Source organism: Oncorhynchus nerka, linkage group LG19, assembly GCF_034236695.1.
Source record: "Oncorhynchus nerka isolate Pitt River linkage group LG19, Oner_Uvic_2.0, whole genome shotgun sequence".
NCBI classification, from domain to species: domain Eukaryota; kingdom Metazoa; phylum Chordata; class Actinopteri; order Salmoniformes; family Salmonidae; genus Oncorhynchus; species Oncorhynchus nerka.
The window spans coordinates 36,574,202-36,597,715 of record NC_088414.1 but is presented as its reverse complement, the minus strand read 5'-3'; the positions used below and the strand labels follow the sequence as shown (position 1 = coordinate 36,597,715).

Here is a 23,514-nt window from a genome sequence, read left to right as displayed (position 1 = left end):
GTGTCATGTCTGGTGGGGTAAGTGTGTTTGTCAGTGCTGTGTGTAAGTTAACTATGCAAACCATTTAGAATTTCCAACACATGAATGTTTCTTATAAAAACAAGAAGGGATGCAGTCAGTCTTTTCCTCAACTCTCAGCCAAAAGAGACTGGCAGCATAGAGTTAATATTAGCCCTCTGATTACAATGAAGTGCAAGATGTGTGGCTCTGGCCAATGCAGACACCGTATTGACAGGCAGCGTGCAGTACGATGTATTCATCAGCTAATTGACAGGTGTAGGACTACAGAAAGATAAATGACCAACTTTCCTCTAGTGTGGATGCTCAGCAACATGTTATAGTTCCGTGGCAAGCCTACGTAATCGCTATAGTTATTGGCTTTGGATGTGCCCACAGCAACATTCGAAAATTAGGTGGATAGGACAGACACTTGGAAGCAAAGTTCCTTTGATTTTTTGACTGTTTTTCCATGCATGAATCTGTTATTCAATTCATTTATATGGGCTAATAGCAGTCAGGCCAAATTCAATGTTTCATTTAATTATATATTTTTTATATACCTAAAGGGGTTCTCAAATTATAAATCAAATAGCTAAATATTATCCTTGGTCAGTGTTAACATAAGAAAAGAAAACATTCTTGGCCTAAACAAAACATAGGCAAAAATGCAGTTAATTTAAAATAATGTGCTTGTTCTTTTTATTTATTTATCAAAACTATGAAATGACACACAAAGAATCATGTAGTAACCAAAAAAGTGTTAAACAAATCAAAACATATTTGAGATTCTTCAATGTAGCCACCCTTTGCCTTGATGACAGCTTTGCACACTCTTGGTATTATCTCAACCTGTATCTATGTAGTGACTGGGTGTATTGATACAGCATCCAAAGTAGAATTAACTTCACCATGCTCAAAGGGATATTCAATGTCTGCAGTTTTTATTTGGATCCATCTACCAATAGGTTCTCTTCTTTGCGAGGCATTGGAAAACCTCCCTGGTCTTTGTGGTTGAATCTGTGTTTGAAATTCCCTGCTCGACTGATGGACCTTACAGATAGTTGTACTGTATGTGTGGAGTACAGAGATGAGGTAGTTGTTTAAACATATTGTTAAACACTATTGTGACTTGTTAAGCACAGTTTTTCTCCTGAACTTATTTAGGCTTGCCATAACAAAGGGGTTGAATGCTTATTGACACAAGACATTTCAGCTTTTCATTTTTAATAATATATATGAAAAAAAAACATAATTCCACTTTGACATTATGGGGTATTGTGTGTAGGCTAGTGACAAACACACCTGAATGTAATCCATTTTAAATTCAGGCTGTAACACAGAAACATGTGGAAAAGTAAAGTGGTGTGAATACTTTCTGAAGGCACTAAGTTGAAAACATCATTTAAAAGCACTGTTTGTAACGTGTTCCACATGATTTTTTAGCTAAGATGTCCATATAATAACTTACAGTATAGTTGAACATATGAGAGAATTTGCACAAACACATCATTTTAAGTTACATTTTTACTAGGATTTAATGTCAGGAATTGTGAACAACTGAGTTTAAATGTATTTAACTAAGGTGTATGTAAACTTCCGACTTCAACTGTAGGTCTAATATCATCATGGTTTGACTCATCTCATTGAAAAAAAAATAATAATAATCTAACCAAACATTGTACCAGACCTGCCTATATACACTGCATCAATTGTTTGCAATTGCAAATTGAACCCACACAGGATATTTAATAACATTTATATTTACTAAGCATTAATTGTCTCCCCATGCCCTATATGAACTTGTCCATTCCCTTTGTGATTATTCTGAAGAAGGCCATCGTAGTCCGAAACATCAATCTTTTAAAGTTGTCTAATAAAACTACACATTTAGTGGTGAGTGAGCGTTGCACCTCTTCCTGTCTAACATTAATTGAGAAAATACTTAACTTGCAATATTCACAGAGGCAGTGTTTTTGAGACTCTACTTTAGTTCATCCATCCGTTGACATTTCTCTCTGCATTAAATGACAATAACTTCTAAAGGTAATGTTGTGTCCCTGAATCCCATTGTTTTCACATCTCCTCCTTCCATACTCAGACATTCCTGCACTCTCTATTCTCTTTTCAAATCAAATATATTTATAAATCCCCTTTTACATCAGCAGATGTCAAAGTGTCAGCCAGTCAACCAGCCAATCAGTCAGCCATTCAGTCAACCATCCAGTCAACAAGTCAGTCAGTCAACCAGTCAGACAGCCAGTCAACCATAGACAGCCAGCTAGTCAGACAGCGAGTCAGTCAACCAGGTAGCCAGTCAGTCAACCATCCAGTCAACAAGTCAGACAGCTAGTCAGTCAGTCAACTTGTCGGTCAGCCAGTTAGTCAGCCAGTGGTGAGTCAGTGAGCCAGTCAGTCAGCCAGAGAGTCAGTCATCTTACCAGTCAGCCAATCAGTCAGGTAGTTGTCTCTTTACTTCCTGCAGTTCATGGTTGCCAGCTAGAGTAAAGCTAAACATGATAGCAGACCGACAGCAGAGATGAAGCTTCCTGCACCTGACCATAACCAGGTCACTTTTTGTGTTCCCAAGGTCTCCAATATGCCTGAAATAACGCAGAAAGATCCAATGTGCTCATCTCTTCAGTCCGGGCACAGAAATGGTGTTTGTATTGAGAAATATGAACAAGAAGGATCAGATTTCCCATCTGAATAATGATTTATTCAAAGTTTGGAACTGTTGTCAGTTGAGATGTAGTGACATCCTGACGTTTCTGGGGACAACAAGCTCACTAAACGGAAACAGAGGAAACAGATGGGACAGGACAAATGAAAGGGGAAAATAACTTGAATTGGTAAAACCTCAATGGCATCCAGAGAGACAGAACGAGACAGAGCGAGAACAATGTAAAGTGAGATATTGTGTAAGTAATAAAAACATGTTGGTAAGGAAACAGTTGGAGAAATCAATAACAACAAGCATATTTTTTTGATGCCCTCTATCATTTTTAGTCCGCCCCTGACGACACAGTTGAATGATATGTCACTGTTGAGCGTTTGAAAATCAAAGATCTTTAAATAACAAATATTAAATATACAGCATCTGTGGAAATATAGTCAACCTCAAATGAAAAATGCTTGATATTACCTGCCAACTGTTTTTCTCTGTGCCAAAGAAATGACCCAACCAGCTCTGCCATGTTACAGCATATTCTGACAACATATGGTATCAGTTGTTTGATCAAATCAAACATTTCGGTGTGGATAAAGCCCGTATATCCCCTAAGACATACATATTCATCACAAATAATATATATGCAAAGTCATACGACAAATGTAATATAAAAGGTCCTTGTATTGTGCTTTACCAAATGTGGCTTTTGCAGTAGCATGACATTATGTTATGAATGATTTCTGAAGCCTCCATAGGCTTTACAAAGGGTTTATGAAGCCTCCATAGGCTTTACAAAGGGTTTATGGAGGCTTCATAAGCCTCAACATTTCCTTCCGTCGATCCATTCTGTCTTCTCCCTCTCAATCCAACCCTTTGTTTGGATAATAATAATTATTTTATGAGCTCCAATATAATACGATGAAGCTCAGATATTTGAATGAGCTGGGTCCCGTATTCTCCTTTCCCTTCTTTGCTTGACTTCATCAGAAAATGAAAGGTTTATCTAAAGCGTGATTTAATCACCCAGTCAGTACACTAGCCAACCAAGAGCCCACTCCACAACTACCCAACAGCTAATGCAATGCACTCAACTCCGATAGCTAGAATGCTGGCACCCTATGACTCTAGGTACAGTGGGGCAAAGAAGTATTTAGTCAGCCACCAATTGTGCAAGTTCTCCCACTTAAAAAGATGAGAGAGGCCTGTAATTTTCATCATAGGTACACTTCAACTATGACAGACAAAATGAGGAAAAAATCCAGAAAATCACATTGTAGGATTTTTAATGAATTTATTTGCTCGGTGGAAAATACGTATTTGGTCAACAACAAACGTTTATCTCAATACTTTGTTATATACCCTTTGTTGGCAATGACAGAGGTCAAACGTTTTCTGTAAGTCTTCACAAGGTTTTCACACACTGTTGCTGGTATTTCGGCCCATTCCTCCATGCAGATCTCCTCTAGAGCAGTGATGTTTTGGGGCTGTTGCTGGGCAACACGGACTTTCAACTCCCTCCAAAGATTTTCTATGGGGTTGAGATCTGGAGACTGGCTAGGCCACTCCAGGACCTTGAAATGCTTCTTACAAAGCCACTCCTTCATTGCCCGGGAGGTGTGTTTGGGATCATTGTCATGCTGAAAGACCCAGCCACGTTTAATCTTTAATGCCCTTGCTGATGGTAGGCTTTGTTACTTTGGTCCCAGCTCTCTGCAGGTCATTCACTAGGTCCCCCCGTGTGGTTCTGGGATTTTTGCTCACCGTTCTTGTGATCATTTTGACCCTACGGGGTGAGATCTTGCGTGGAGCCCCAGATCGAGGGAGATTATCAGTGGTCTTGTATGTCTTCCATTTCCTAATAATTGCTCCCACCGTTGATTTCTTCAAACCAAGCTGCTTACCTATTGCAGATTCAGTCTTCCCAGCCTGGTGCAGGTCTACAATTTTGTTTCTGGTGTCTTTTGACAGCTCTTTGGTCTTGGCCATAGTGGAGTTTGGAGTGTGACTGTTTGAGGTTGTGGACAGGTGTTTTTTATACTGATAACGAGTTCAAACAGATGCCATTAATACAGGTAACGAGTGGAGGACAGAGGAGCCTCTTAAAGAAGAAGTTACAGGTCTGTGAGAGACAGAAATCTTGCTTGTTTTTAGGTGACCAAATACTAATTTTCCACCATAATTTGCAAATAAATAGTTTGCATATAAAGGTATGTCAATTGGTATGTTATGCTGAACACATTTACCATCCTCCTTCCTTACCTCTTCAATGAATATCCCTTAGGCCTCAACATGATGGACAACGTGTGTGTATGAAAACCATTATCCAAACACTTTTTCTCATTCACATTTACCACAAAAACCAAGGTATGAATACTGTTGGGTGCATGTTTTGTTAATCATCTGTATAATTAAAAGTTTTTATTTATTTATCGACTTCACCCTCCCTTGTACCTCTAATGAAAATAACAGGAAACCTGTTAGATCACCATGCACTGCAAAATCATTATGGCGATGGATACGGAGAACATTAACATCAACATGCCAGACGATATACCCATTATATTGGGGCTCTGCTGGGAGTTTACCTCATATTTGGATTTTTTAAATTCTGCTTTGCCACTAAAATCATAATTAACACTGACAACTAAAATATTTTGTTATTGTTGTTATCGTTATGTGTATTATTATTACTAATGGCGGGGGGGGTAGTTAAAAAATTTACCCCAAAAGGTTCTTCAGGGATCCATTAAAAGGGGTTCTTTGAAGAACCCTTTTAAATAGCTATTCAAAGAACTTATAGGGGTTCCCACACAGTTTTAATTTGTAAAAACTCCTAAAGGATACTCCAGGAGCCATTTTATTTTTAGAGTGCAGATGGGTTCTACCTGAGAAAACATGACCCATCAAATGAGGACTGACAAATCTGTCATGTCTGTGTTATTTCAAGGTCTCATACCACCACGAAATAATGCAGGGAAAGGCTGCTTTTTTTGTCTCAGCACATTCATTTTTAATTGACAGAATGCTCCACCAGAGTGCCAGAGGGTGTTTGTTTGTCTGTTTTTGTGAGTTGAATCAGCCACCAGTGAGATACAGTACACAGTCAGTCAGCCTTAGTTTCAGCCAAAGCATGTATGATAATTGTGCATAGACTCTGTGCTGTCCTCAGAGGCCGGTAATCTCAGAGTGCGAATTACGAGGGGGCTCAGGGGGGTCTCAGACCCTCTGAATGAGAAATGAGTCCCCCTAAAATGCAAAAGAGTTAACACCATTTTCCTATTTGTTAAAAATGCCATTTGTACTGCTACAGTGGTAAATTGAAAATAAAAGCTTATTCCAAATTAAACTAACCCCCTCACACACACACACCTCTGTGTCATGGTTTAAACAATATTTTCCATGTAGCTACACTTATCATCCCAGGACAGTCCTGTATCTCAGCCCCTTTTCAGGTGTCCCAACTTTCATTTCTACAAAAAAGTAATTTTGTCAGCAAGACGGACCAATTAATTCAGGCTACAAGAGTGCAGACCCAATGACAATCATTACACTTGTTGATGTTTTATAACATATGTCTCTTTCTATTCATCAAATGGCATGCTGGAATTTAGATGCTGGAATTATTTTGGAGTGGGTGAACATGCACAGGTAGCCTACTTTTATAAGTGATTTTGTTTGATAATAAGATGAAAACATCACGACTGGTTGTATCGTTAAATTATGTCTTTATGTGGGTGTGCGTACACATATAGGAGGTAGCTAAAAACTAAAATAGAGACCCCCAAATGTCACGGTATAATTCACACTCTGGGAAAGCTAGTTGTGATTCAGGAGCCCATTCCACAACACTCCCACTGAATCACAGCTCCCTCCGCTCTCTCAATGATAGAAATCCTTCTCTCTTTACCAGGAAACTGTGGAGTGGGAGGCTGGCTTGCCTTGCTGTGGGCACCAGCCAGGTTGATCAAATCTACTTTGAGAGAAGAGGACGGGTACACACTGCACTCTACCTTTTGAAGGTTTCAGTTTCCAGGAAAAATAGACTGTACCAAGAGACTGATTTCATCTCCACCAGAGAGGTTAAGGGTTAGACTCAACTTTCAAAACTAATTTCTTGAGAGAAGGCGAGAGAACAGGAGCTGAGCTTGTTTTTCTCTTTCCATTTTATGCTATTTGTTATCGTTAACCTTTGATATTGTTGACCTATTCTACTCTCTTGCAAACAACATAAAAACACTACATCTTGGCACCTGATTAGGTTGCACTGGATGGACTAATTTTATGTAAAATCCTGCCTACTGTAGGTAGGCAGTTGAAAGGGGGCATAGTGACTCATCCCTACTCACCGTTATGCAACACATTTTCATTTGGAAATATAAAATGCTTGTGTAGGCTTTATGATAATAATAAATGTCCCCAACAAAAGTGTTACCGTATACTCCAATGGAGCACTTTGCTAGTTAATCTGCCTGTAAGGAGCCTTAACTATGAAATCGCTTCTGGGGAAGCATCCTGATTGATCAGCCTCTGAGGCTGAAATTGAATCTGATCGGCCTGTCAGAGATGGGCAGGTTTCCATTGACCGAGGTTTATTAAAAAAAGCAACATAAAAAAAAAATCATTTTTATCTCTGTGGTGGATTTGACAGAAGTCCAGAGAGGACATATGAATAAATAAAAAATCCCTTGTACTCTTGTTAGCTAGATAGCTAGCTTGTTACAGGGGCTTGCGAAAGTATTCACCCCCTTGTCATTTTTCCTATTTTGTTGCCTTACAACCGGGAATTAAAATAGATTTTGGGGGGTTTGTATCGTTTGATTTACACAACATGCCTACCAGAAGATACAAAATATTTTTGGGTGTGAAACAAACAACAAATAAGACAAAAACAGAAAACTTTAGCGTGCATAGCTATTCATCCCCCCAAAGTCAATTATTTGTAGAGTCACCTTTTGCAAGAATTACAGCTGCAAGTCTCTTGGGGTATGTCTCTATGAGCTTGGCACATCTAGCCATTGGGATTTTTGCCCATTCTTCAAGGCAAAATTGCTCCAGCTCCTTCAAGTTGGATGGGTTTCGCTGGTGTGCAGCAATCTTTAAGTCATACCACAGATTCTCAGTTGGATTGAGGTCTGGGCTTTGACTAGGCCATTCCAAGACAATTAAATGTTTCCCTGTATTTAGCGCCATCAATCATTCCTTCAATTCTGACCAGTTTCCCAGTCCCTGGTGATGAAAAACATCCCCACAGCATGATGCTGCCACCACCATGCTTCACTGTGGGGATGATGTTCTCGGGGTGATGAGAGGTGTTGGGTTTGCGCCAGACATAGTGTTTTCCTTGATGGCCAAAAAGCTTGATTTTAGTCTCATCTGACCAGAGTACCTTCATCCATATGTTTGGGGAGTCTCCCACATGCCTTTTGGTGAACACCAAACATTTTTGCTTACTTTTTTTAAGCAATGGCTTTTTTCTGGACATTCTTCTTTAAAGCCCAGCTCTGTGGAGTGTACGGCTTAAAGTGGTCCTATGGACAGATACTACAATCTCTGCTGTGGAGGTTTGCAGCTCCTTCAGGGTTATCTTTGGTCTCTTTATTGACACTCTGGTGAATTCCCTCCTTGCCTGGTCTGTGAGTTTTGGTGGGCGGCCCTCTCTTGTCAGGTTTGTTGTGGTACCATATTCTTTCAATTTTTTAATAATGGATTTAATGGTGCTATGTGGTATGTTCATAGTTTCTGATCTTTTTTATTATCCAACCCTGATCTGTACTTCTCCAACTTTGTCCCTGACCTGTTTGGAGAGCTCCTTGGTCTTCACGGTGCTGCTTGCTTGGTGGTGCCCCTTGCTTAGTTGTGTTGCAGACTCTGGGGCCTTTGTATATGCTGAGATCATGTGACAGATCATGTGACACTTAGATTGCACACAGGTTGACTTTTTTTTTTGTTACTTATATGACTTCTGAAGGTAATTGCACCAGATCTTATTTTTACATTTTTAAAAACATTTTTATTTCACCTTTATTTAACCAGGTAGGCTAGTTGAGAACAAGTTCTCATTTACAACTGCGACCTGGCCAAGATAAAGCATAGCAGTGTGAACAGACAACACAGAGTTACACATGGAGTAAACAATTAACAAGTCAATAACACAGTAGAAAAAAAGAGACTCTATATACATTGTGTAAAAGGCATGAGGAGGTAGGCGAATAATTACAATTTTGCAGATTAACACTGGAGTGATAAATGATCAGATGGTCATGTACAGGTAGAGATACTGGTGTGCAAAAGAGCAGAAAAGTAAATAAATATAAACAGTATGGGGATGAGGTAGGTAAAATTGGGTGGGCTATTTACCGATGGACTATATACAGCTGCAGCGAACGGTTAGCTGCTCAGATAGCAGATGTTTGAAGTTGGCGAGGGAGATAAAAGTCTCCAACTTCAGCGATTTTTGCAATTCGTTCCAGTCACAGGCAGCAGAGAACTGGAACGAAAGGGGTCCAAATGAGGTGTTGGCTTTAGGGATGATCAGTGAGCACGTGCTACGGGTGGGTGTTGCCATCGTGACCAGTGAACTGAGATAAGGCGGAGCTTTACCTAGCATGGACTTGTAGATGACCTGGAGCCAGTGAGTCTGGCGACGAATATGTAGCGAGGGCCAGCCGACTAGAGCATACAGGTCGCAGTGGTGGGTGGTATAAGGTGCTTTAGTAACAAAACGGATGGCACTGTGATAAACTGCATCCAGTTTGCTGAGTAGAGTATTGGAAGTTATTTTGTAGATGACATCGCCGAAGTCGAGGATCGGTAGGATATTCAGTTTTACTAGGGTAAGTTTGGCGGCGTGAGTGAAGGACGCTTTGTTCGCAAAGGGGGTGAAAGTGGCTTCATCGCAAAGGGGGTGAATATATATGCACACACCACTTTTACGTTTTTTTGCTTTTTTTTAAACAAGTTATTTTTTCATTTCACTTCACCATTGTGTATGTTCATTACATGAAATCCAAATAAAAATCAATTTAAATTACAGGTTGTAATGCAACAAAATAGGAAAAATGCCAAGAGGGATGAATACTTTTGCAAGGCACTGTATCTTTGCTGGTTGTTAGCTTGCATAACTGATATGTGTATAATTACAAGGGACACATGTTTTGTGGATAATATTACATTTACAGTGGGTGAGCTCCATTCCTGACAGGCTGATCAGATTCAATTTCAGCCTCAGAGGCTGATAAATCAGGATGTTGCCTCGGAGGCGGTTTCATTGGTAAGGCTCCTTGTAGGCAGATTAGCTGTCAGAGTGTTATAAGCTGATGCATAATAATCCAGAGTGGGTGAGCTCTATTGCTGACAGGCTGATCAGATTCAACAGCAGCCCCAGAGACTGATAGATCAGGACACTGCCTTTCAGAATGGGTGGCAAGGAATAAGTTAGCCCTAAATCATTCACTAAACCCTAAACCTCAACTACATCTCACGATGAATCATGTGGAAATTGAGCAAGTCGAGTACGACTGGCCCTTAAAAGTAAAAGTACACGGAGAGCTAACATTAATGATATGCATGTCAATCTCTCATGCCTGGAAGTGGATTAACTTCATCACTACTTGTTTTTATAAGAAGTGTTGACAAGCTGAATGTACCGAGCTGTCTGTTTAAACTACTAGCACACAGCTCAGACACCCATGCATACCCCACAAGACATGCCACCAGAGGTCTCTTCACAATCCTCAAGTCCAGAACAGACTATGGGAGGCGCACAGTACTACATAGAGCCATGCATTGGTGTAAAGAACTTAATAAAAAGTACTGATTAAGTACTTTTACTTCACTACATTCCTAAAGAAAATAGTATTTTTACTCCGTATATTTTCCGTGACACTCAAAAGTACATTTTGAATGCTTAGCAGGACAGGACAAAGCTCCAATTCACACACTTATAGAGAGAACATCCCTATTCATCCCTACTGCCTCTGATCTAGTGGACTCACTAAACACAAATGCTTCATTTGTAAATTATGTCTAAGTGTTGGCGTGTGCCACTGGCTATCCGTAAATTTAAAATAAAATAAAAATGGTGCTGTATGGTTTGCTTAATATGAGGAATTATTTATACTTTTACTTTTGCTACTTAAGTATATTTTAGCAATTGAATTTACTTTTGATAATTAAGTATATTTAAAAACCCAAAACTTTTAGACTTTTACTCAAATAATATTTTACTGGGTGACTTTGACTTGAGTAATTTTCTGTTAATATATCTTTACTTTTATTCAAGTATGAAAATTGGGTACTTTTTCCACCACTGGAGCCATGACTCCTTGGATCTCAGGTAACTGATGTAAGCAGTAGAATCAGATTGAAAAAACTGGTAAAAATACACCTTATGGAACAACAGGGATTGTGAAGAGACACGCACAAAGGTACAGACACACATGCATTGTAATATTGTTGTATGGTGATATTATACATTTTGTAATGTACATTTTGTTTTGTAGATATGCAGTGGTGTAATAATGTTATCTGATGTACTGTTTAATCTTTTGTTTTATATGTAAGGGCTTTAATGTGTTTGGACCCCAGGAAGAGTAGCTGGGAATCTAATGGGAATCCAAAATAAATACAAATACCCCACAATGTCAAAGTGGAATTATGTTTTTCTAAATTTGTACAAATTAATAAAAAATGAAAAGTTCAAACATCTTGAGTCAATAACTATTCAAGCCCTTTGTCACGACAAGCCTAAATAAGTTCAGGAGTAAAAATGTGCTTAACATCTCACATAATAAGTTGCATGGACTCAATGTGTGTGCAATAACATTTACATTTTTACCCCTTTTTTTGTGGTATCCAATTTAGTAGTGTCGTGTCTTTACTATCATCAAACTGAAGATGAATCTTTATGAAATAACTCTCTGTAACTATTATTACACAATTAAACTGATTAATCATGTAACTGTAATTAACTAGGAAGTCAGGGCACAAAGGAAAGTATTCAGATAACAAAGTTATAATTTTCCTAATATAACTTTTCAGATATTTTTATATCTGATCAATAGTCTTCTGAATGAATGAATTATTTATTTTACCTCACGTTAGTCTCCTTCCAAACGTCGTAAATGGTTGGTTACCTGCACGAACCCAGTCTTCATCCATACATCAATTGTCTTAAATCACTTATTTACTAACTAAGTAATTCACAGAAATGCATAAACAAACAGTAGATAGTTACAAAGAAATGATAACAGAGTTTCCCTAGTGGGATAAACTGGCATCGTGGATCGGTGTACAAAAGGGAAGTAGGGGTTGACTGAGATGAGACACGACAAAGTTGATATTTATAACAATTGAAATGCTAATCCTTTGCACATGAATGCTCACTCATTCGAGAACAATTGCAATCAATATATATATTTACGCTCAGTATGTCGTCGGGGTGTCTGTTGAAAAGTTTGTTTCTTTTGGAGAGTTTGTCTGCTCTCTATGTCATGGTTAGAATGGATAGTTCAGAGTGACATTCATTCATGTCGTTATGGATAAATGTTTCGGCGGTTGTCGGTCTTCGCGTTCAATGATACCGAATTCCTAGCTGCAGACTAGTAATTAAAATATCAAAGACTTGTTCTTATTCTGTCGTTAGTCTAAGAGTTTAACCACGTGGTATGGTTAAAAGATTCAGCCAACTAAACTACTCAAACCTTAGCCCTCTCGTTTTCGAGGTAAGTTGGTCTGCAACCTTTGTCCTCTCGTAATTAAGGGAAACATGGTCTGTTGAGAAATTCTCAAAGTGGAGGTTTAATTCGGGGGAGCAGAAAAAGGCTGTCTCATGACGCCAGGTCCGAACTGGGCTCATGGCCGGTCCTCTGATTTAGTTAAACTCAAAAGGAAATGGGAGTTTCCTTCATTAGCTTCTTAAGGTATAGGGGGCAGCATTTTCACTTTTGGATAAATAGCATGCCCAATTTCAACTTCCTGCGACTCATGCCAAGAATATAAGATATGCATATTATTAGTATATTTGGATAGAAAACACTCTGAAGTTTCAAAAACTGTTTGAATCATGTTTGTGAGTATAACAGAACTCATGTAGCAAGCAAAACCCCGAGGACTAACCGTTCAGATTTTTTTTTTAGGTCTCTGTCTGTTCAGTGAGTTCTCATTGTGAAACAATGTTGTTTTCAGGTCCTACCGCTTCCACTGGATGTCACCAGTCTTTGGAATTTGGTTGAGGTTATTCCTTTGTGCAATGAAGAAGTACCGCCATCTAGGAACTGCGTAACACTGTTGAGAGTTGCGCAAGACTTGAAAAGTAGCTTGGTTTGTTGTCTTCCTGTATTGAACACAGATAGACCCGTCTTCAATTTGATCGATTATTAACGTTTAAAAATACCTAAAGTTGTATTACAAAAGTCGTTTGAAATGTTTTGGCAAAGTTTACAGGCATCTTTTGAAATATTTTGTAGTGACGTTGCGCAATATGGAAGCTGTTTTTTTCTGGATCAAACATGCCAAATAAATCGACATTTTGGATATATATGGACGGAATTGAACAAAAGGACCATTTGTGATGTTTATGGGACATATTGGAGTGCCAACAAAAGAAGCTTGTGAAAGGTAAGGCATGTTTTATATTTTATTCCTGCGTTTTGTATAGCGCCTGCAGGGTTGAAATATGCTACCCTCTTTGTTTACTGTTGTGCTATCATCAGATAATAGCTTCTTATGCTTTCGCCGAAAAGCCGTTTTAAAATCTGACATGTTGGCTGGATTCACAACGAGTGTAGCTTTAATTTAGAATCTTACATGTGTGATTTAATGAAAGTTTGATTTTTAGATCATTTTATTTGAATTTGCCGCACTGCATTTTCCCTGGTTATTGGCCAAGTGGGACGCAAGCGTCCCCTATACCATAAGAAGTTAAACAGTCCAAAATCACATTACACAATTACACAATTTTACAAAAATCTTCACTCATTCATCTTATACAGCAATATCTCATATCTGAGGCTATTATATAAACAACGTTATGGTAATGTGGCCGTATTGTCTCCCATGAGTGTCACAAAATGGTACCAAATGGACCAGTTCGTAGCTGGATTCTTCACCGATCTTCTTCACCTATACCTTCTCCAGAACATAAATGTTGTTCGGACCGCAAGTTCTGTGAGGTGGAAGAAATTTCTTTGTTCTCTATGAAAATTCACTCTCTATACTGTGGCCATGAGGAGATCATCTCCTCCAGGAATTTACGACCTCTCTCTGACCACAGCAGCCTGTGTGTAGGAGACAGGGAAAGGGGGATGGGGCTTGCTGTTCCCAAAGAGGGAAACGTCATGACATGATCTTGTTTGTCTTGAATGAAAGCATTAACAAAATATATACAAATTATAGTTACAAATCAACATAAAATCATGACCACATTATGTCCTGTTTGTAGATCATCGTTGCAGTCCCCTCTGGTGGTTGAACTTGGTAGGCCTCCTTGAGAGCCGGAGCAGTCCACCACAAGAATGGGCAGTTGATGTCCGGTTGGTGATAGCTGTTGCGGTCCCCTCTAGTGGTTTATCTTGGGAGGTTCCCTGGAAGCTGCAAAGTACCCCAGGAAGGGCCAGGGGATGTCCTGGTTGGTGATCGCCGTTGCGGTCCCCCCCTCTGGTGGTTTACCTTGGTAGGCTCCCTGACAGCGGGGCATGCCGCCACAAGGATGGGCCGTGGGTGTCCGGATTTGGGGTCGCTGTTCCGGACCCATCGTCTGGTCGTCGTCCAGACTGGAAGATCTGGGCAGTAACTTAGGCAGATGTTAACAACGCACGCACGCACACACACTCATGAAATATATATAAATACATTCATTCCCCAATGAGCAGCATTGTGGCACTAAGTGATGGTTGTATGGGGACTCTGTTTATGGCTCTATCACTTCCGAAGTGTCAAAGGAACTGAACCGAACAGGAATGAAAGCATTAACAAAAGATATACAAATTATAGTTCTCACACAAATATAATCTAATTGGACTGTATTCTATATACGTCCAATGTTCTGGCAAAATGACTACCATGGCATTGTCTCTAATGCCATATCTAGGGTTTTCCTACTTGGTGTGTTGCTTAGGCACTATCCTAAATTGATAACTATATGATAAGTTTATAGCTGTAAGGTACTAGTTTTGGGCAGGCTACAGAGATGACCTATGGACTTCTGGGGGAAAAAACTGGTGAGTGCTGTAGAGTCAAAGGCCTAGAAGTAAATGTTCAACTTTACTAAGGCTGGTATTTTACTCCTGAATGGAGGATTCTATTTATTAGTGACATGTGTGTTAACCATTGGAAGAGTGGACTGGAGATTCCCTTCCACGTGTTGCACTCTGAGTGACTCCTAAGTCGCTGTTGTCAAGGGTAATTTGATTGGTTAGGTCTCTAACCTTCTTACTGATTGTAGCTGGACTGACTGTCGCTGGTATTGTTACTGGTGCTCAAAGGGACCAGTTATCCTACCGATTTATTCTGAAATATTATACTACCGGAACACATGATTGGAGCATATTACAAGTTGTATTGTAGTTCAACCTACACATGGCATGGAATTATTATTGTTGCCATTTGTTTTGGAGGTGGACAAGTCCACTGGACTTCCTTTACAACCAGTGTGGTACACCTCAGTACTATCTTATATGTGTTCTAAGATAATCCCAGTCTAGGGGCCTGTCTGCTCCTCACAGTTCTCATAGGGGAGTGTACAACTAGATTTGATTTATGCTCTAGCGGCCTCGTACGGTGTTGTCAGTAGTCTCAACCCCCCCATCGGCCTCGATGAGGCTCATCATGGCTCTGGGTGTCACGTCCGTCGTAAGGAGGAGACAAAGGCGCAGCGTGATATGCATACATTCTTCTTTTAATGAAGAAAGAACACTGAACAAACTAACAAAATGACCGTGACGCTATACAAAACGAGTGCTGACAGGCAACTGCACATAGACAAGAACCCACGAAACCAAAAGGGAAAATGGCAACCTAAATAGGATCCCCAAATCAGAGACAACGATAAACAGCTGCCTCTGATTGGGAACCAATTCAGGCCACCATAGACATACAATTACCTAGACTTACAAAACCCCTAGATATACGAAAAACCCTAGACAAGACAAAACAAGCATACCCACCCTCGTCACACCCTGACCTAACCAAAATAATAACGAAAACAGAGATAACTAAGGTCAGGGTGTGACACTAGGCTACTATTCCCCCCCTTTGTGTCTCGGGACCCCCCCACCAGCGGGTGGTGTTGGTATCCGAGGCACAAACGAAAAGGTTGGACCCTATGTACGAGTTGTCAGCGGCCGCGTTGTTATGAGAATGGCTGTAACCTTTCAACCAAATCTCCTGGTGTTTGTGCTTCAAAACGCTCAGTGGCTGTCGAGGTCTGTCAGTCACCACCACGTCCGCGTGTGGCAACCTCTTCAGTATCTGCGAACTGAGACGAGGATATCGGGTCTGTGATATCGCAAAGTGTTTCACCAGTGGGAGTAATCGGGTCAGTTGCTGGACTGATGCCATTAGTGTCATTGTAAGGGGTGACAGTCCCCAACAAAGCGGAAGGTGTATCATCGGAAGCAGAGTATACTCTGCGCATCAATGTTTTTCTTGCTGAGACTGCCGCAGTTCTTGCGGAAGTGTCCGAAGGGCAAGAGAAGTTCATCTCAACTACCGTATTGCGCGACTGCAAGGAGGAGGGAAGTTGCTCATTCACAGAGACAGCTGGCTCGAAATCATGAAAAGAAGGGTCAGTCAGGTTGGCTGATGGAATGTGTCGAGATATCGTAATATCTCCTTGGATCGGATTCTGCCCCAAGAGGTTTCTAAACATCTTTTTCCCAAGGGCTGCCTTCGACAGATACCCCTCGTGAATGACTGCGTTGCAGCTAGCGTCAGGGGAAGACAGTGTAAAAGGCACGGTGGCCTGTGACCATACCTGGTTGGTTTACCAATCCATCAATGGGAGTAACCGATCCATTAAGTCTTCTCCAAGTAGCAGGGGTACAGTTTTGAGGCTGGTAACATACACAGGGTGAACGAGCGATACGTCCTTGAAGTGTAGTTTCAGCATGACTCTCAATGTGAGAGGCGAGGTAGTCTGAGTGACCCCTCAAAGTGTAGTGTCGCATCGTTCCACTTCTAACCAACGTTTAGTTGGCTTCAAAACGCTTTTGAGATCATCGAACAATGATTGAGAGATGAGTGATATTGTCACACCCGAATCAATTAGGGCATGACAAGTTAAGCAGTCCTCCAGGACTGTTTCCAGGTATGGTCGTTTCGATTCGTGTTTAGGGACATATTCTCCACAAAGTGGAGTGGTCGTTCGCAACAACGTGATGTGCCATTTCTATTCAATGTGGAAGCAGATTGACTTATCCGATTTTGTGTGGGCTTGGCTTTAACGAAGTGTTTGACCTTTTTCTTTGCAACCTTTGTATCAGAGTCTATAGACAAAGCCCGGGGGCTTGTTTCTTGATCAAGCGAGCCCTGGATAGGGTCTTGAAAGAGAGCTGGAGAAATTTGAACTTTAACGTCCTTGCTATGAGTGTTAATTCCTGCGGACCTGGTGTCCGGTAATTCCTCGTCTAGTCCTTGTGACTTATCTTTTACACTTTTGTCAAATTGTTCTCGCTTTAGTTCTTCCCGTAGTGTAACTTCTGGAGAACATCGGTCTACGTTTTGACCATCCTTCAACCCTTTGTTACTCTTGTGCTCTGACACTTTGTGTGGGTTGGGTGCAGGAACGTAGCGAACAGGTCGATTGTAGCGGTAGTCGTGTTGATGGCGACGTACTTTACAGTTATTTTGACCGCGGAGGTTATTGGAATCATGGTTTCGTGGTAAAACTGTTGTTGTGCGTCATCTCTCAACGCTCCAATACCTGATAATGCACCCACTAACTGGAGTGAGTGCTGGGCAGTGATTGGGGAAATTACCCTGTGTAGGGTGCTGTCTTTCGGATGGGATATTAAACGGGTGTCCTGACTCTCTGTGGTCACTAAAGATCCCATGGCACTTATTGTAACATTAGGGTGTTAACCCCGGTGTCCTGACTAAATTCCCAATCTGACCCTCATACCATCTGGCCAGCTAATCATCCCAAGTTTCCAATTGGCTCATTCATCCCCCATTCCCTCCCCTGTAACTATTCCCCAGGTTGTTGCTGTAAATGAGAATGTGTCCTCAGTCAACATACCTGGTAAAATTAGGATTAAATAAAACATTGTAGTTACTCCATAAAACTAACCTAATTGACAGAGTGAAAAGAAGGAAGCCTGAAAAGAAGGAATCAAAATATTCCAAAACATGCATCCTATTTGCAACAAGGCACTAAAGTAATACTGCAAAAAATGGGGCAAAGCAATTCACTTTTTGTCATGAATAAAAAGTGTTTTATTTGGGGCAAATCCAAAACAACACATTACTGAGTACCACTATCCATATTTTGAGGCATAGTGGTGGCTGCATCGTGTTATGGGTATTATTGTAATCGATAAGGACTGGGGAGTTTTTCCAGGATAAAAAAGAAACGGAATGGAGCTACATGCAGTGCCTTCGGAAAGTATTCAGACCCCTTGACTTTTTCCACATTTTGTTACGTTACAGCGTTATTCTGAAATGGATTAAATAAATAAAAATTCTCAAAAATCTACACAATACCTCATAATGGCAAAGTGAGAACAGGTTTTCAGAAATAAAAGACAGAAATATCTGATTTAGATAAGTATTCAGACCCTTTGCTATGAGACTTGAAATTGAGCTCAGGTGCATCCTGTTTCCGTTGATCATCCTTGAGATGTTTCTACAACTTGGAGTCCACCCGTGGTAATTTCAATTGATTGGACATGATTTGGAAAGGCACACACCTATCTATATAGGGTCCCACAGTTGACAGTGCATGTCAGAGCAAAAACCAAGCCACGAGGTCGAGAGGCACAGATCTGGGAAAGGGTACCAAAACATTTCTGAAGCATTGAAGGTCCCCAAGAACACTGTTTGCAACCACCAAGACTCTTCCTAGAACTGTACAACTGGCCAAACTGAGCAATCAGGGAGAAGGGCCTTGGTCAGGGAGGTGATCAAGAACCCGATGGTCACTCTGACAGAGCTCCAGAGTTCCTCTGTGGAGATGGGAGAACCTTCCAGAAGGACAACTACTTCTGCAGCACTTCACCAATCAGGCCTTAAATGGTAGAGTGGCCAGACGGATGCCACTCCTCAGTAAAAGGCACATGACAGCCCACTTGGAGTTTTCCAAAAAGACACACAGGACTCTCAGACCATGAGAACAAGATTCTCTGGTCTGAGGAAACCAAGATTGAACTCTTTGGCCTGAATGCCAAGCATCACGTCTAGAGGAAACCTGGCACCATCCCTACGGTGAATCTAACCCCACCCACTTTGCCAAAACACAGCTACACACCACTAGAGGGATATCTTCAAACCTCCAACTTACTACTCTGAGACAAGGCCGAGTATAGCCCACGAAGGACTCCCCCACGGCACGAACCCAAGGGGGGCGGGTTCTTATTTTCTAGAAGTTTCTTATGACAAATGTTTTTTTGTTTTTATGGGTGCGTAATACATTTAGGGTATTACGCAAGGTTAGATTTAGTTCCTCAGTTAGGTGGTTAACCGATTTTCGTACTGGAGGGAGCCTGAAAGGGCATCAAAGAATCTTTGGGTTGCCCGAGAATTTATAGCACAGCTTTTGATGATCCTAGTTGGGGTCTTAACAGATTATATGTTGCGATTGCAAATGTAATAAAATGGTGGTCGGATAGTCCAGGATTATGAGGAAAAACATTAAGATTTTTTCCACAGGACAAAACTAGGTCGAGAGTATGACTGTGGCAGTGAGTAGGTCTGGAGACATGTTGGATGAAACCCACTGAGTCGATGGTGGCTCCGAATGCCTTTTGGAGTGGGTCTGTGGACTGTTATGAATATTAAAGTCACCAAAATGTTTTATATTATCTGCCATGACTACAAGGTCCGATAGGAATTCAGGGAACACAGTGAGGAACGCTGTATATGACCCAGGAGGCCTGTAAACAGTAGCTATAAAAAGTGATTGAGTAGGCTGCATAGATTTCATGACTAGAAGCTCAAAAGACGAAAATGCTGTCTTTTTCTGGTAAATTGAAATTTGCTATCGTAAATGTAAGCAACACCTCCGCCTTTGCGGGATACCTGGGGGATAAATTCACTAGTGTAACCAGGAGGAGAGGCCTCATTTAACACAGTAAATTCATCAGGCTGAAGCCATGTTTCAGTCAGGCCAATCACATCAAGATTATGATCAGTGATTAGTTAATTGACTATAACTGCCTTGGAAGTGAGGGATCTAACATTAAGTAGCCCTATTTTGAGATGTGAGATATCACAATCTCTTTCAATAATGACAGGAATGGATGAGGTCTTTATTAAAGTCAGATTGCTAAGGCTAACACCGCCATGTTTAGTTTTGCCCAACCTAGATCGAGGCACAGACACGGTCTCAATGGCGATAGCTGAGCTGACTACACTGACTGTGCTAGTGGCAGACTCCACTAAGCTGGCAGGCTGGCTAACAGCCTGCTGCCTGGCCTCTACCCTATTTCATTGTGGAGCTAGAGGAGTTAGAGCCCTGTCTTTGATCATAGGTAAGATGAGAGCACCCCTCCCGCTAGGATGGAGTCCGTCACTCCTCAGCAGGTCAGGCTTGGTCCTGTTTGTGGGTGAGTCCCAGAAAGAGGGCCAATTATCTACAAATTCTATCTTTTGGGAGAGGCAGAAAACAATTTTCAACCAGCGACTGAGTTGTGAGACTCTGCTGTAGCGCTCATCACTCCCCCTAACTGGGAGGGGGCCAGAGACAATTACTCGATGCTGACACATCTTTCTAGTTGATTTACACATTGAATCTATGTTGCGCTTGGTGACCTCTGACTGTTTCATCCTGACATCATTGATGCCGACGTGGATTACAATATCCCTATACTCTCTACACTAGCCAGTCATCAATGCATCTAATCCTATTTTTAGACTTTTTTGTTGTTGTGTCGTGATCATGAGATAAATAAATTGATCTCGGCATAACTAAGGATTTTTGTCTTCTCTGGACTTCGAACATTCCTTATAAGCGGCAAATGATGACGGAAACTGTGTTTTTCGAAAAGATTAGGATTGCCAAATAATTTTGAAGGTAGCTGGGGAAATGTGATGTCATGGCCGCAGTTGCATTTAAAAAACATTTTTATTCTGTTCAAAATCCGTAGCCTAATCTCTAACGTAAAGATCCGTAGCCTAATCTCTAACGTAAACATCCGTAGCCTAATCTCTAACGTAAACATCCGTAGCCTAATCTCTAACGTAAACATCCGTAGCCTAATCTCTAACGTAAACATTCGTAGCCTCTAACGTAAACATCCGTAGCCTAATCTCTAACGTAAACATCCGTAGCCTAATCTCTAACGTAAACATCCGTAGCCTAATCTCTAACGTAAACATCCGTAGCCTAATCTCTAACGTAAACATCCGTAGCCTAATCTCTAACGTAAACATCCGTAGCCTCTAACGTAAACATCCGTAGCCTCTAACGTAAACATCCGTAGCCTAATCTCTAACGTAAACATCCGTAGCCTAATCTCTAATGTAAACATCCGTAGCCTAATCTCTAACGTAAACATCCGTAGCCTCTAACGTAAACATCCGTAGCCTAATCTCTAACGTAAACATCCGTAGCCTAATCTCTAACGTAAACATAGGGTGACAATTGACATTGAGCTGAGAGCAAAATAACCAGATGTGAAGATGACAATTACTTATTAATAGACATGAATACATTGTATTTCTATGGTTGCAGTCTTCAAAGATTGAAGTGCATTGAATCAAATTAATCAGATCCAATGATGTCACTATTTTAATTCTAAACGCCTATTGCTTGCATTGCCCCTCTGGTTTGCTGGATGCAAGTTTTACAATCCAATTCTTTTAGATCTACATTTATTCCATTCTATCCATACTGGATTTTGCAGGATACCTGAGACATGAAACAGATAGGTTTCATTCATTTGCCTTTTATTGTTTTTATGAAGTGCAGCTGTTTTTTTAAATAGAAACGCATTGTAATGTTGCATCTATTTTTCTAAACAAACTTTCTAAATGTCAACCAAAAATCACTGGCAAGTTAATGGAAACATAGCTAGCTACTGATGCTCAATGTTTGTTAAATGCAACTGTAGCTGGCATGTTGTATACCTCTGTCTATGGCTGAAACATGACCCTGGTTACGTTATGGAGATGAGGGCTTTGCATCAAATTATTCTGCAAGTTGTGAAATAATTCCACATTTAAATCATGTTTGCATAAATTATATAATTCCCTCTGATCTGTGATTTAATTTCAGAGGGTCATGTGACCTTTCAGAAGCAGAAATTTTTTAACTTTGACCCAGCCTGACTTAGTTAATACAGAATAGCCTTGCATATTATTGGACTATTAAATTGATAATGAGCCATGTAATGAGTATTGAGATTGAAGTCCGTAAATGTGTGTGTATGTGTGTGTGTGCGCAGGCAGGCAGGCAGGTGCGTACCTGTCTGGTTTGGTTTCTGAAAGCTGTCTATACCTCCAGACTGCTATGTAAGATGGTTTGGTTTCTGAAAGCTGTCTATACCTCCAGACTGCTATGGAAGATGGTTTGGTTTCTGAAAGATGACAGTTTCTATTGGGCACTGCAGCTCTGACAGTTTCTATTGGGAGCAGCACCCCAGAGAGTATTGGCTAATCCTGGACTGTTGTCTCACAGTTATCTGTCTTGGGGATATATTTGATGTTGGGGTTGAACTGTCCTCAACATTCTAAAGAGACAAAAAATACTCTGTTAAAATCTTTTGCTCACTCCCCTCATGAAAAAACACAATATACTTGCTCCTTCTATTCTTCCCTCTATTAAACTGGTAAAGAATAGCGAGATGCCCATGATAGAACCTATCCTAGATATTGTACTTTCGAAAAGGTTACAACTGTCATCTGTACTGTTTCACCTGTCCTCGATCAATCAAATGTATTGATAAAGCCCTTCTTACATCAGCTGATGTCTCAAAGTGCTGTACAGAAACCCAGCCTAAAACCCCAAACATGTCAAGCACAGTGGATAGGAAAATCTCCCTAGAAAGGCCAGAATCTAGGAAGAAACATAGAGCGGACTCAGCCTGGTTCCACTCTATCTGTGAATGTAACTTCACAGGCCACCAGGCAGGAAGCCATACATTAAAATAAAAATGTATTACTCGTGCACCACGTGAATCACAAAAAAAACATTTTGTTTGAGTAATACAGTGACATATAAAAACACATTCATCAAAGGGAACAAGGGATCTACCTTAGGGAAGGGGTTGGTGTTGGACCATCACACTCAAGGTGTCTCAAGATACATGCCTTTATTTCAACCTCAATGAAACCAATCTACCAAGAGGCATTAAACAACTAGCAGGAAGTGGAATGTCTCATCATGTCAAACACATGCCCATCAGTCCCTAGCTGATCCTCAGATGAACACATTTACACACCCAGCTGTGGAGCCTAATCCCCACCAGCTCCACCACCACTACAGAGCTAATTTCCAGCTGTGTCTACTTCCAACAGCCATGCTGTCAGAGTGGAGGGATGCTGCAGAGGCCTCCGGAGATACTGGACCACCTCCCTGCACCACATCTCTCTACACTGACCCCGGTTAGGAGTGGATCTCCGCGCACCTCATCTCTGCTGTCACATCCAACCTGGATTGATATTTGTTTTCAATGCAGATGAGAGCACTGAAT

At 40.8% G+C, this 23,514-nt stretch overlaps 1 long non-coding RNA gene across 1 annotated transcript in view; it reads right to left on the bottom strand.

The window, feature by feature from the left end:
• LOC135562483 (uncharacterized) overlaps positions 1–12,644 on the bottom strand; it is a 33,644-nt gene extending 21,000 nt beyond the window's left edge. Inside the window, exon 1 of the long non-coding RNA XR_010460007.1 lies at positions 11,761–12,644. This is a non-coding gene — a long non-coding RNA (uncharacterized LOC135562483). The remainder of the gene's footprint in view (positions 1–11,760) is intronic.
• Between the last annotated feature and the right edge of the window lie 10,870 nt (positions 12,645–23,514).